The sequence below is a fragment of the Triticum aestivum genome, chromosome 6B (genome assembly GCF_018294505.1).
Source record: "Triticum aestivum cultivar Chinese Spring chromosome 6B, IWGSC CS RefSeq v2.1, whole genome shotgun sequence".
NCBI classification, from domain to species: Eukaryota; Viridiplantae; Streptophyta; class Magnoliopsida; order Poales; family Poaceae; genus Triticum; species Triticum aestivum.
The window spans coordinates 422,741,677-422,755,659 of record NC_057810.1 but is presented as its reverse complement, the minus strand read 5'-3'; positions in this window follow the sequence as shown (position 1 = coordinate 422,755,659).

The following is a 13,983-nucleotide window of genomic DNA, read 5'->3' as shown; positions in this document are numbered from 1 at the left end:
AACTACATTCACTTTAAATAGGGCACCGTCTTAATCCATTGAGACGACACCGTATGAATTATGGTTTGGGAAGAAACCTAAGCTGTCGTTTCTAAAAGTTTGGGGATGTGATGCTTATGTCAAGAAACTTCAACCTGAAAAGCTCGAACCCAAGTCGGAAAAATGCGTCTTCATAGGATACCCTAAGGAAACCATTGGGTATACCTTCTACCTCAGATCCGAAGGCAAGATCTTTGTTGCCAAGAACGGGTCCTTTCTGGAGAAAGAGTTTCTCTCGAAAGAAGTAAGTGGGAGGAAAGTGGAACTTGATGAAGTACTGCCTCTTGAACCAGAAAGTAGCGCAGCTCAGGAAAATGTTCCTGTGGTGCCTGCACTGACTAGAGAGGAAACTAATGATGATGATCAAGGTACTTCGGATCAAGTTACTACTGAACTTTGGAGGTCCATGAGGACACGTTCCACACCAGAGTGGTATGGCAACCCTGTCCTGGAAATCATGTTGTTAGACAACGGTGAACCTTCAAACTATGAAGAAGAAATGGCGGCCCTAGATTCCAACAAATGGCTTGAAGCCATGCAATCCGAGATAGGATCCATGTATGAAAACAAAGTATGGACTTTGACAGACTTGCCCGATGATCGGCGAGCGATAGAAAACAAATGGATCTTTAAGAAGAAGACGGACGCGGATGGTAATGTTACCATCTATAAATCTCGACTTGTCGCTAAGGGTTATCGAAAAGTTCAAGGGGTTGACTACAATGAGACTTTCTCTCCCGTAGCGAAGCTAAAGTCCGTCCGAATCATGTTAGCAATTGCCGCATACTATGATTATGAGATATGGCAAATGGACGTCAAAACGACATTCCTTAACGGCCATCTTAAGGAAGAACTGTATATGATGCAGCCGGAGGGTTTTGTCGATCCTAAGAATGCTAACAAGGTATGCAAGATCCAGCGCTCCATCTATGGGCTCGTGCAAGCATCTCGGAGTTGGAACATTTGCTTTAATGAAATGATCAAAGCGTTTGTGTTTATGCAGACTTATGGAGAAGCCTGCGTTTACAAGAAAGTGAGTGCGAGCTCTGTAGCATTTATCATATTATATGTGGATGACATACTTTTGATGGGAAATGATATAGAACTTTTGGATAGCATTAAGGCCTACTTGAATAAGTGTTTTTCAATGAAGGACCTTGGAGAAGCTGCTTACATATTAGGCATCAAGATCTATAGAGATAGATCGAGACGCCTCATAGGTCTTTCACAAAGCACATACCTTGATAAGATATTGAAGAAGTTCAATATGGATCAGTCCAAGAATGGATTCTTGCCTGTGTTGCAAGGTGTGAAATTGAGCTCGGCTCAATGTCCGACCACGGCAGAAGATAGAGAAAAGATGAGTGTCGTCCCCTATGCCTCGGCCATAGGGTTTATCATGTATGCCATGATGTGTACCAGACCTGATGTAAACCTTGCCGTAAGTTTGGTAGGAAGGTACCAAAGTAATCCCGACATGGAACACTGGACAGCGGTCAAGAACATCCTGAAGTACCTGAAAAGGACTAAGGATATGTTTCTCGTATATGGAGGTGACAAAGAGCTCGTCGTAAAGGGTTACGTCGACGCTAGCTTCGACACAGATCTGGCTGACTCTAAGTCACAAACCGGATACATGTATTTTTTGAATGGTGGGGCAGTAAGCTGGTGCAGTTGCAAGCAAAGCGTCGTGGCGGGATCTACATGTGAAGCGGAATACATGGCAGCCTCAGAGGCAGCGCATGAAGCAATCTGGGTGAAGGAGTTCATCACCGACCTAGGAGTCATACCCAATGCATCGGGGTTGATCACACTCTTCTGTGACAACACTGGAGCTATTGCCCTTGCCAAGGAGCCCAGGTTTCACAAGAAGACCAGGCACATCAAGCGTCGCTTCAACTCCATTCGTGAAAATGTTCAAGATGGAGACATAGATATTTGCAAAGTGCATACGGATCTGAATGTCGCAGATCCGTTGACTAAACCTCTTCCGCGAGCAAAACATGATCAACACCAGAACTCTATGGGTGTTCGATTCATCACAATGTAACTAGATTATTGACTCTAGTGCAAGTGGGAGACTGTTGGAAATATGCCCTAGAGGCAATAATAAAATGGTTATTATTATATTTCCTCATTCATGATAATTGTCTTTTATTCATGCTATAATTGTGTTATCCAGAAATAGTAATACATGTGTGAATACATAGACCACAACATGTCCCTAGTGAGCCTCTAGTTGACTAGCTCGTTTATCAATAGATGGTCACGGTTTCCTAACCATGGACATTGGATGGCATTGATAATGGGATCACATCATTGGGAGAATGATGTGATGGACAAGACCCAATCCTAAGCATAGCACAAGATCGTGTAGTTCGTTTGCTAGAGCTTTTCCAATGTCAAGTATCATTTCCTTAGACCATGAGATCGTGTAACACCCGGATGCCGTAGGAGTGCTTTGGGTGTACCAAACGTCACAATGTAACTGGGTGACTATAAAGGTATACTACAGGTACCTCCGAAAGTGTCTGCTGGGTTGACACGGATCGAGACTGGGATTTGTCACTCCGTATGAGGGAGGTATCTCTGGGCCCACTCGGTAATGCATCATCATAATGAGCTCAAAGTGACTAAGTGGTTGGTCACGGGATCATGCATTACGGTACAAGTAAAGTGACTTGACGGTAACGAGATTGAACGAGGTATTAGGATACCGACGATCGAATCTCGGGCAAGTAACGTACCGATTGACAAAGGGAATTGTATACGGGATTACTTGAATCCTCGACATCGTGGTTCATTCGATGAGATCATCGTGGAACATGTGGGAGCCAACATGGGTATCCAGATCCCCCTGTTGGTTATTGGCCAGAGAGTCGTCTCGGTCATGTCTGCATGTCTCCCGAACCCATAGGGTCTACACACTTAAGGTTTGGTGACGCTAGGGTTGTAGAGATACTAGTATGCGGTAACCCGAAAGTTTTTCGGAGTCCCGGATGAGATCCCGGACGTCACGAGGAGTTCCAAAATGGTCTAGAGGTGAAGAATTATATATAGGAAGTCTAGTTTCGGCCGTCGGCAAAGTTTCGGGGGTCACCGGTATTGTACCGGGACCACCGGAAGGGTCCCGGGGGTCCACCGGAAGGGTCCCGGGGGTCCACCGGGTGGGGCCACCTATCCCGGAGGGCCCCATGGGCTGAAGTGGGAGGGGAACCAGCCCCTGGTGGGCTGGTGCGCCTCCCTTGGCCCCTCCTGCGCCTAGGATTGGAAACCCTAGGGGTGGGGGCGCCCCACTTGGCTTGGGGGGAAAGCCACCCCCCTTGGCCGCCCCCCTTGAGATGGGATCTCTAGGGGGCCGGCACCCTCCTGGCCCCTATATAAAGAGGAGGGAGGGAGGACAGCCGCACCCAAGTCCCTAGCGCCTCCCTCTCCCTCTGCAACACCTCTCCCTCTCGTAGAGCTTGGCGAAGCCCTGCCGAGATCGCCGCTACTTCCACCACCACGCCGTCGTGCTGCTGGATCTCCATCAACCTCTCCCTCCCACTTGCTGGATCAAGAAGGAGGAGACATCTTCCCAATCGTACATGTGTTGAATGCGGATGTGCCGTCCGTTCGGCACTAGGATCATCGGTGATTTGGGTCATGACGAGTACGACTCCCTCAACCCCGTTCTCTTGAACGCTTCCGCGCGATCTACAAGGGTATGTAGATGCACTCCTCCATCTCATTGCTAGATGACTCCATAGATTGATCTTGGTGAAGTGTAGAAACTTTTTATTTTCTGCAACGTTCCCCATCAAAATATTCACAGAAAGAAGCTACTATCTCAGAGTCAAGTCCATATTTAGTACTAAACTTACGGAAAATATCGGTATCCATAAAAGATTTAACACAATCAAACTTAAGTGTCATACCTGACTCCTTACCTTCGTCGAGGTCCCAATCTTCAGAGTTGCGTTTAATTCTATCCAATAAATTCCATCTAAATTCAATAGTCTTCATCATAAAAGAGCCAGCACAAGAAGTATCGAGCATGGTGCGATTGTTATCAGAAAGCCGAGTATAAAAACTTTGCATAATTACTTCTTTTGAGAGCTCATGATTGGGGCATGAATATAACATTGATTTAACCTCCCCCAAGCTTGAGCGATGCTTTCTCCTTTGCGAGGCCAAAAATTATATATATAATTGCGATCACGATGAACAAGATGCATAGGGTAATACTTTTGATGAAATTCCAATTTCAATCTTTTATAGTTCCATGATCGCATATCATCACATAGCCTGTACCATGTCAATGCGTCTCCCTTCAAAGATAAAGGGAAGTCCTTCTTATTAACAACATCATCGGGTATACCTGCAAGCTTAAATAGTCCACAAACATCATCCACATAGCTTAGATGTTCATCAGGATGCTTTGTTCCATCTCCTGTAAAAGTGTTAGCTAGCAGTTGTTCCATCATACCCGAAGGAATTTCAAAAGGAGTTTCATTTTCAATAGGTTCAGTAGGTTGAGGATAAACTCTTTGCTCTACTGGATGGGGTGAAGATACCCCGAACAAGCCCCTCACACAATTACTTTCTATAGTAACAAGTGACAGAAAATTTCAGCACACTATATAAATTTTTCCTTACCAAATTCCACCTACCAAAGGCGCTTCACTCCCTGGCAACGGTGCCAGAAAAGAGTCTTGATGATCCACAAGTATAGGGGATCTATCATAGTCCTTTCGATAAGTAAGAGTGTCGAACCCAACGAGGAGCAGAAGGAAATGATAAGCGGTTTTCAGCAAGGTATTCTCTGCAAGTACTGAAATAAGTAGTAATAGATAGTTTTGTGATAAGATAAATTGTAATGAGCAACAAGTAACAAAAGTAAATGAAGTGCAGCAAGGTGGCCCAATCCTTTTTGTAGCAAAGGACAAGCCTGGAAAAACTCTTATAATAGGAAAAGCGCTCCCGAGGACACGTGGGAATATCGTCAAGCTAGTTTTCATCACGCTCATATGATTCGCGTTCGGTACTTTGATAATTTGATATGTGGGTGGACCAGTGCTTGGGTGTTGTTCTTACTTGAACAAGCATACCACTTATGATAAACCTCTATTGCAAGCATCCGCAACTACAACAAAAGTATTAAGGTAAACCTAACCATAGCATGAAACATATGGATCCAAATCAGCCCCTTACGAAGCAACACATAAACTAGGGTTTAAGCTTCTGTCACTCTAGCAACCCATCATCTACTTATTACTTCCCAATGCCTTCCTCTAGGCCCAAATAATGGTGAAGTGTTATGTAGTCGACGTTCACATAACACCACTAGAGGCTAGACAACATACATCTCATCAAAATATCGAACGAATACCAAATTCACATGACTACTAATAGCAAGACTTCTCCCTTGTCCTCAGGAACAAACGTAATTACTCACAAAGTATATTCATGTTCATAATCAGAGGGGTAATAATATGCATAAAGGATCTGATCATATGATCTTCCACCAAATAAACCAACTAGCATCAACTACAAGGAGTAATCAACACTACTAGCAACCTACTAGCACCAATCCCGGACTTGGAGACAAGAATTGGATACAAGAGATGAACTAGGGTTTGGAGATGAGATGGTTCTGGTGAAGATGTTGATGGAGATTGCCCTCTCCCGATGAGAGGAGCGTTGGTGATGACGATGGTGATGATTTCCCCCTCCCGGAGGGAAGTGTCTCTGGCAAAATAGCTCTGCCGGAGCCCTAGATTGGTTCCGCCAAGGTTCCGCCTCGTGGCGGCGGAGTCTCATCCCGAGTGGTTGCCTTCTATTTTTTTTCTCATCGAAAGACTTCATATAGGAGAAGATGGGCGTCGGAGAGCCACCAGGGGGCCCACGAGGTAGGGGGCGCGCCCCAGGGGGGGGGGGGCGCCCCCCACCCTCGTGAGCAGGGTGTGGGCCCCCTGGCCTTCATCTTTGGCGACGATTTTTCTTTATTTATTTTAAGATCTTCCATGGAGTTTCAGGACTTTTGGAGTTGCGCAGAATAGGCCTCCAATATTTGCTCCTTTTCCAGCCCAGAATTCCAGCTGCCGGCATTCTCCCTCTTCATGTAAACCTTGTAAAATAAGAGAGAATATCCATAAGTATTGTGACATAACGTGAAATAACAGCCCATAATGCAAATAAATATGGACATAAAAGCATGATGCAAAATGGACGTATCACTCTCCTCGTTAAAACGACGAAGGAACTGTCGGACGAGTTTCATTTTAGGATCAACCTTAAGGTGGTGATCAGCGAATTTTCTCTATACACCCGGCATGTCAGAATGCTTCCATGCAAAGATGTCTCAATTCTCACGGATGAACACGATGAGCATGCTTTCCTATTTGGGGCCTAAACCTGCTCCAATGGTGAACTATTGAGAAGAATCACCAAGAACAAAATCAACTTGCTTTGTATCTTTTTCCGAATGAAACTTGAGCAAGGGGTCCTTCTCAGTGTTGGGCTTCTTCAGAGGGGTCATATCAGTCGGGTCAACATTGTCCTTACAAAACTTGAGCTCTGCAGAAGCACAAGCTGTCTCAGTATAGGCAACACCACCTTCCTCACACTCTACAACTACCTTACAATCTCCATGAACTGTGATCGCCCCTTTAAGCCCTGACATCTTGAGCTGCAAATAAACATAACAAGGGCGGGCCATGAATTTAGCGTAAGCTGGCCGTCCAAATATCGCATGATATGGACTCTTGATCTTGACCACCTCAAACCACAACGCCTCTGCTCTGTAGTTACACTCATCACCAAAAGCCACTTCCAGCGCTATCCTTCCAACAGGGTAAGCTGACTTGCCAGGGAGAACTCCATGAAACATCATGGAGGACGGCTTGAGGTCCTTGTCTATCAGACTCATCCGTCGAAAAGTATCATAGTACAATATGTTGATGCTGCTGCCACCATCCATAAGCACCTTTGTAAACTTATAACCGCCCACTTGAGGGGCTACCACCAGGACCGGATGACCTGGATCATCAACCCAAGGTGGGTGATCCGCCCGACTCCATGTGATCGTATGCTCTGACCACCTCAAGTACCGAGGCACTGCCGGCTCAACCATGTTAACTGCTCGCTTCTGGACCTTCCGGTCCCACTTGCAAGTGTTTCTAGTGAAGACATGATACTGCCCACTGTTTAGCTTCTTAGGATTACTCTAATACCCGGACTGGTTATTCTTCTGCTGATGACCTTGACCAGATTGTTGGTTATGACCACCATGGTTACCTTGATCCTAATAGCCAGTACTTGAGCCGCCACCGCCAAAGCCGGATCCCTGCGAACTGGGGCCTGACCCGCCGGGCAGCCCATTACAGTTGCCATGATGCTGTTGAAACGACTAGTTCTTGAACTCCCGCATGATATAATAATCCTTCCATGCATGACGAGACGGCTTGTTAGAATAACTGTGCTTTGGACAAGGGCCATTGAGTACTTCCTCAAGATTCTGTGACCTTCCTTCGTTGAAGGGCGGCTTGCCATTACCATTATGATGTTGACTCTTAAATCATGCATTGGTGTTAGCCACAAAGTCTGACCTACCGTCAGGGTATTTGCGCTTTCCACCATTGCCATGGTTATTCTGATTACCATTCTGAGCCAAGGCATGTTGCTGCTGGCCCTTGCCACTGCCCTTTTTCTTGCCCTTACCAGATTTATCATCATCAGAACCCGGATCCTTTGTACCGTTAGAGTCAGAATACCTGGTTAGTACATCCATGAGCTTACCCATGTCCGTGCACTTGCATTTGAGCCGCCCTAGCTTCTGCACCGAAGGTTGAAGGTGACAATTTTCTCCAAAAGCAACACAACTTGAGCCACCCCAATGATATCTTAAGAATGAATGATAGCCACAACCCGGCGGGCCCAATGATGGGCCAACTCATCTTTGCGCTGTACACAGTGTTGTAGATCCACAGTTGTCACCGGCTGCTTGCAAGTGCCTTGAAAATTCTGGATGAAGCGCTACTTCAACTCTGTCCAGGTATTAATAGAATTGAGGGCAGGTTCTTCAACCATGTGCTAGCCGGCCCCTCCAACATCATAGTGAAATATTTGGCACATGCGGCCTCACTGACATCCAACATCTCCATGGCCAGCTCATAATTTTTAATCCAAGCCTCTGGAGGGAGATCCGCCATGTAATTGGGCACCTTGCGAGGGCCTTTAAAATCCTTTGGCAAGCGCTCGTTATGTAAAGCCGATACTAGGCACGGTACTCCAATGGTTCTAGCACTCGACCCTGCTCCTACCGAGGCTAAAGGAATCACAGGGGGCGGCTGATAAGCCCTCTGGTTTGCTGCCTCTGCCCTACGAAGGGCTCTTGCATCGTTTGCAATTGCTTGAGCATCAATCCTCGGATTAAGGGGCGGGCTATCATGGGGCGGGTTATGACATCGCTCACTGCTGGAGACCGCGGGCGACTCAACATGCCAGCTGTAACTACGGCTCGGGAGGGGAGTTGAGTACACACGACCACGACTGTATGAATACCTCTCATGATGTGCAATCGCCGTTTGAAGAAGTTCAATGGCATTCAGTGCTTCCACCATGATGGGCGACTCACCAGTAATAGGGAGCGCGTTGAGCCGAGTGGTCGCTGCTACTATGTTATCCACCGGGTTAGAAAAGTGACACGGTGGTGTTATGAAATGCTGTGGTGGGGTCTGGCCCCGAGGTGGGTTTAGCGTTGGTTCGCCCCTGTGGGTCGACTCCTGGGCACCTCTGCAGCCGATGGGGGTATAACCGGTGCTCCTGGAGTACTTGGACCTGCCCCTGGTGTGTTGAACAAATTCATGGGCTCATAATGTAAGGGCAAACGGGTCTGCTACCTCCTCCGAAAGACCGCATTATAAGCGTTTTGATCTAGACTTAAACACCAAGCCTCTGCCTTTAGGCACTCTGATTCAGCATTAACCTGAGCCTGCAACATGGCCATCCGGGCACTTCCAGCATTGATATCCTCCTTGGCCTTGGTAATCTACTCCCGAAGTTTCACAATTTCCGCATTACGCTCCGCTTGGTTTTTCGTTGTGACCTCAGTCCCCATTAAGGTTGTCCAAGCATCCATCAACTCAGATAAGACTTGAGCCGGAGGCCTGACTGAGACGGACCCTGAGGGGCCAGCTGCTACCGTTGCTCCGGCCATCGTGTTGTTGAGAGCCGGTGTCGTGCCTGCCATGAAGGTGGCGGCTCGGCACGGTGGCTCGTAGGGGTCCGGAATACTGTCACCATCGGAATAGCCCCCAAGCCCGTCGTTTTAAAGCTGGTAGATTGATTCTGTCTCTCCAGTCGAGGACTCATCACCTGAGTAGATGAGAGTCTCTCCTCCAGATGCAGAATTTTCCACAAGTTCCACATCTTGCGTGAAGCCCACGAAGACGTGTTTCCGACTAGCTTGGATCCGGGCGGGTTGCGTGCGCCGAGCCGGCTCGACGAGGTCGGTGCAGATGTTCGGCTCAGGCTCAGATCCGCCAATCTTGCCGATGAAGACGTGGATTCCGCCAAAGGGGACCGGTACCCGTACTCGATTGAGTCAGCCTCGGGGCCCCAGCCAGCGTCGTCGATGTAGAGCTTGCCACGACGACTTTTAGTCATCCTGCCAACAGCGTATTGTAACACTCCGAGACTGATGCGCCAGGTGTCTTCCAGTTATTCGTCGTCGTTGCCATGTCATTTTCTTGTGTGTTGCACTTTGCCATGTCATCATCTGCATTTCATGTGCATGTTTTTTAAAACTTGCATCCGTTCAGGTTCCCCCGGTTCTCTCCGTTGCTCCATTTTGAGCATGCTCTATATGAAACTTGCTTAGAATTGCATGTAGTTTCATCATGTCATGTTGAATCCTTGTTTTGAGTGTGTTTGCTTGATATTTGTATGCATTTTGCACCAATGTCATGTTTGACTTGTTTTGCTCATATCTTCTAGGTCGTAGCTCCGAATTAAATGAACTTTATATGTAACTTGACTAGATTTTCGCGTAGAACATCTTGGTGCATCTCAACTTTTAACAACTTGAACATAAGGTTTATTTAGATCTGGATCAATTTCGAAATTTGCATATGGGGACTTATCGGAATTGTTATATGTTGTTTCCGGCCTCATTTAAACTTGCTTTGATCTGTTGTTCTTGTATGCATCATCTCTTGCCATGAGTAGCATCATTTAGCCTTGTCATGCATCATACTTGGTTAAGCATCATGTCATGTTTATGTGTTGTTTGTTTACCATGTTGTTTGCTTCTTTACGGTTGTGCTTCTTCCCATTAGTTCCTATTTTGTTGCGACCGTGAGGATTCGTTCAACTACGCTTGGTTCGTCTTCGCCCGTTCGTCTTCTTCATGGACTTGTTCTTCTTCCTGGCGGGATTTCAGTCAAGATGACCGTTACCATGGATCTCACTACTATCATTGCTATGCTAGCTGTTTCGATGCTATCGCTATGTCGCGCTTCCTACCACTTGTTTATCAAGCCTCCCAAATTGCCATGTCAGCCTCTAACCTTTTTCACCTTCCTAGCAAACCGTTGTTTGGCTAAGTTACCGCTTTTGCTCAGCCCCTCTTATAGCGTTGTTAGTTGCAGGTGAAGTTGAAGATTGCTCCATGTTGGAACATGATTAGTTGGGATATCACAATATCTCTTATTTAATTAATGCATCTATATACTTGGTAAAGGGTGGAAGGCTCAGCCTTATGCCTGGTGTTTTGTTCCACTCTTGCCGCCCTAGTTTTCGTCATACCGATGTTATGTTACTTGATTTTGCGTCCCTAACACGGTGAGGGGTATAGGACCCTCTTGACAGTTCGCTTTGAATAAAACTCTTCTAGCAAGGCCCAACATTGGTTTTACCATTTGCCTAATAACAACTAAAAACTTGCATAGGGACCGGCTAGCACCCGAGGACTCTTAATCAACCCCCGGGCCAGTGCTCCTCATGAGTGTTGGTCCAAACCTGTTAACCGCCCGTGACTGCCAGGGGCAACACTGGATTGGCCTACCGGAAGTTTGGACAATCCGATCATGGCCAGAGACGAGATACGCGCAGCTACTATCAGGGTGTCGGCACGTCGGGAGGTCTTGTTGGACTTGTTTTACCATTGTCGGAATGTATTGTGCATCGGGATCCCGAGTCTGATCGGATGTCCCGCGATGGAGGATTGTCTCCGCGGATCGTGAGCTTAGGACACCCCTACAGGGTTTAAACTTTTGAGAGCCATGCCCGCAGTTATGTGGCAGATGAGAATTTATTAATATCCGGTTGTAGAGAACTTGACACCAGACTTGAATTAAAATACCCAACCACGTGTGTACCATGATGTTCTCTTTTCGAGTGGGTCGAGAAGAGAACATGGTGGTGTTATGTTTGAACGTAAGTAGTTTAGATCACTTCTTGATCATTACTAGTTTGCGACCGTTTGCTTAGCTTCTCATATTATTCTTGTATTCATAAGCTAGCCACCATATAATGCTTAGTCGCTGCCGCAACCTCACCACTTATCCATTCCATACCCATTAAGCTTTGCTAGTCTTGATACCCATGTTAATGGGATTGTTGAGTCCTCGTGACTCACAGATTACTACAACAACAGTTGTAGGTACAGGTAATGTGATGATCATGACGCGAGAGCGACGCTTGCTTGTTTTGAGTTCTTCTTCTGCTTCGTCGTTCAGGGGATAGGTTCCTGGTTGGCAGCCTGGGCTAGTAGGGTGGATGTCGTTTGAGTTTCTATTTGTGTTCATCCGTAGGCGGATGTTGCTCTTGTGTATGATGTTGTTGTACTCATGTGGCATTGTATGCCTCTTGTATGTAACCCCAACTATTATGTAATGGTACGATGTAATGATATCCACCTTGCAAAAGCGTCTCCAATATGCACTTCTATCCTTGGTGGGACCTTCGAGTTCCTTTAGGATAGGGTCGCATATTGGGCGTGACATGTATCCCTCGATCCCTGGGAAAGAGCCCTTCAAGAACTCGAAACCACCGTGCGCTGGCCCCACGGTGGGCGCCAACTGTCGTGGTTTTGTCACGGCAGATGTCCTAGCCGGAGGACTTAGACATGAGGCCATCGCAAACGGTGATTATCTTGTCGGGGTTGAGCAGGTCGAAGTACACGAGTTTACCCAGGTTTGGCCCCTCATGATGGAGGTAAAAGCCTACTCCCGCTTTTCTGCCTATTGCTCGAGTATCGATTACAAGGGAGCGGATTCACTTAGACCTAGCTATCGATTGATTGTCACCTGCCATATTCTGTGCCAGGGAGTCGTCTTTATATATAGGTCGAGGCCTCTGACTTACAAGAGTTTGAGTTGGGTCATGACCCGTGACCGAGCCTAACTCTAAGCCACCTTGCTTTTTATGACAAGACACCGTATGGCGGCTTACACCACCGGGCCGCCTGCTGCCTTATGGCTCCGGGCCCTAAGTCGGGCCATCTTGTGAGCCGCCCTTCTGATCCTGCGTCTTGATCGTTCTGGCCCATCCGAAGTCTAGCTCCAAGAGTCGCCAGCAATTTAACCCGACCTTCAAAGGGCGGGTTATACCGTGGGGTTATATCCCCAACACACATCGTCCGTCGAAGCACGCTAGTGACCCCACACCACTGCCAAAATCCACCAACAGAGAGCCAGAGGGGCCTCCCACCAACTCCTGACGTCACACCCCACTCCTGCCCCAAATCCGCCCGGATCTGGCCAAAACCGATGCAAACACCGCCGTTCCATCTCCAATAGTCGCTAGCCACCGGGGCACAGGCGACAGCTAGCAGCACCCAGGCCGCTAGCATCCATGCCCGAGCCCCCCAGCCACCAAGGCCACCCACGCCGTCCCGCTCATGTCAAATCTAAAGGGGATTGACACCTTGCCAAAAATGCCATCCGCCTTGTCACGCGCCACCCAACAACTCTCCATGCTGCCTCCACCAGCCCCATCATCGCTGAAGCCGTTCCAGCGCCACGCCTTGCAAAGCGCCACACATCCACCCGAGTTCGCTACCCCGCGCTACTCAGTTCTGAGGAAAGGGAGAACATGGCCCCGCTGCCGCTTGCACCGATCGGGCTTGGCTCGACGGCGATGGGGGGGAGGTGAAGGCAAGGATGGAGAAGGTGGGGACGCAAGAGGGTACCCTGGGAGCGGGAGCGGGCCGGGCGAGGTGTTTTTCTTTTCCATGTGTCCCCTGGCAGCCAGGGTGCTTCATACTTATGGTAAACTTTTTATATAATATAAATCCGGGTCTTTCTTTGAAAAAGGAAAAAGAAATCAAAATAATCTGGTGGCTCGAGCCGATCTGCTCATAAACAACTCACCACCTCTCGGTCCCTAAAAATGAAAGAAGTGCACATAACCCCCTGAGGTTTCATGAAACGGATAATTTACCCCCCGAAGTCTAAAACCGGGTAAATAACCCCCTGATCTTTCCCAAACCAGGTGAATCACCCCCTCACACCTACTAGACTGGTTTTTCAAGCGGTTTTGGTGACTGGGCAGATTGCAGGTGCCAGGTCGGCACGGTTCCTGTCCTCCTCCGATCCTTCTGCCATCGCGCGTCGCGCCCAAACCACTCATCGACCTTGTGGTAGCACCAACGAGCAGCCGGTCACGAGGGAGCTAAGCCCAGCATGGTACATGAAGTACCTTGTGTCGCATGATGTACTACTGTTGCGCCCACCTTCGTACTCTCCTTGAACCCCGGCGGGATGGCTTCTGGAGCTCCGTCCTTTGTACAAAAATTGGTGCCTCAACCAGATGGCAAATTGGCAAGGCTCCCGGCTCCTAGCGGCGCACCAGCTCCTAAAGCAAGCACACGCGACTGCACCGTCGTTGCCTTAGTCGCCTCGGCAGCCCTCGCCGGCCGCGTTCGCTTCGTCCTCAAGTCGACAATAGCTCGCACCTGCA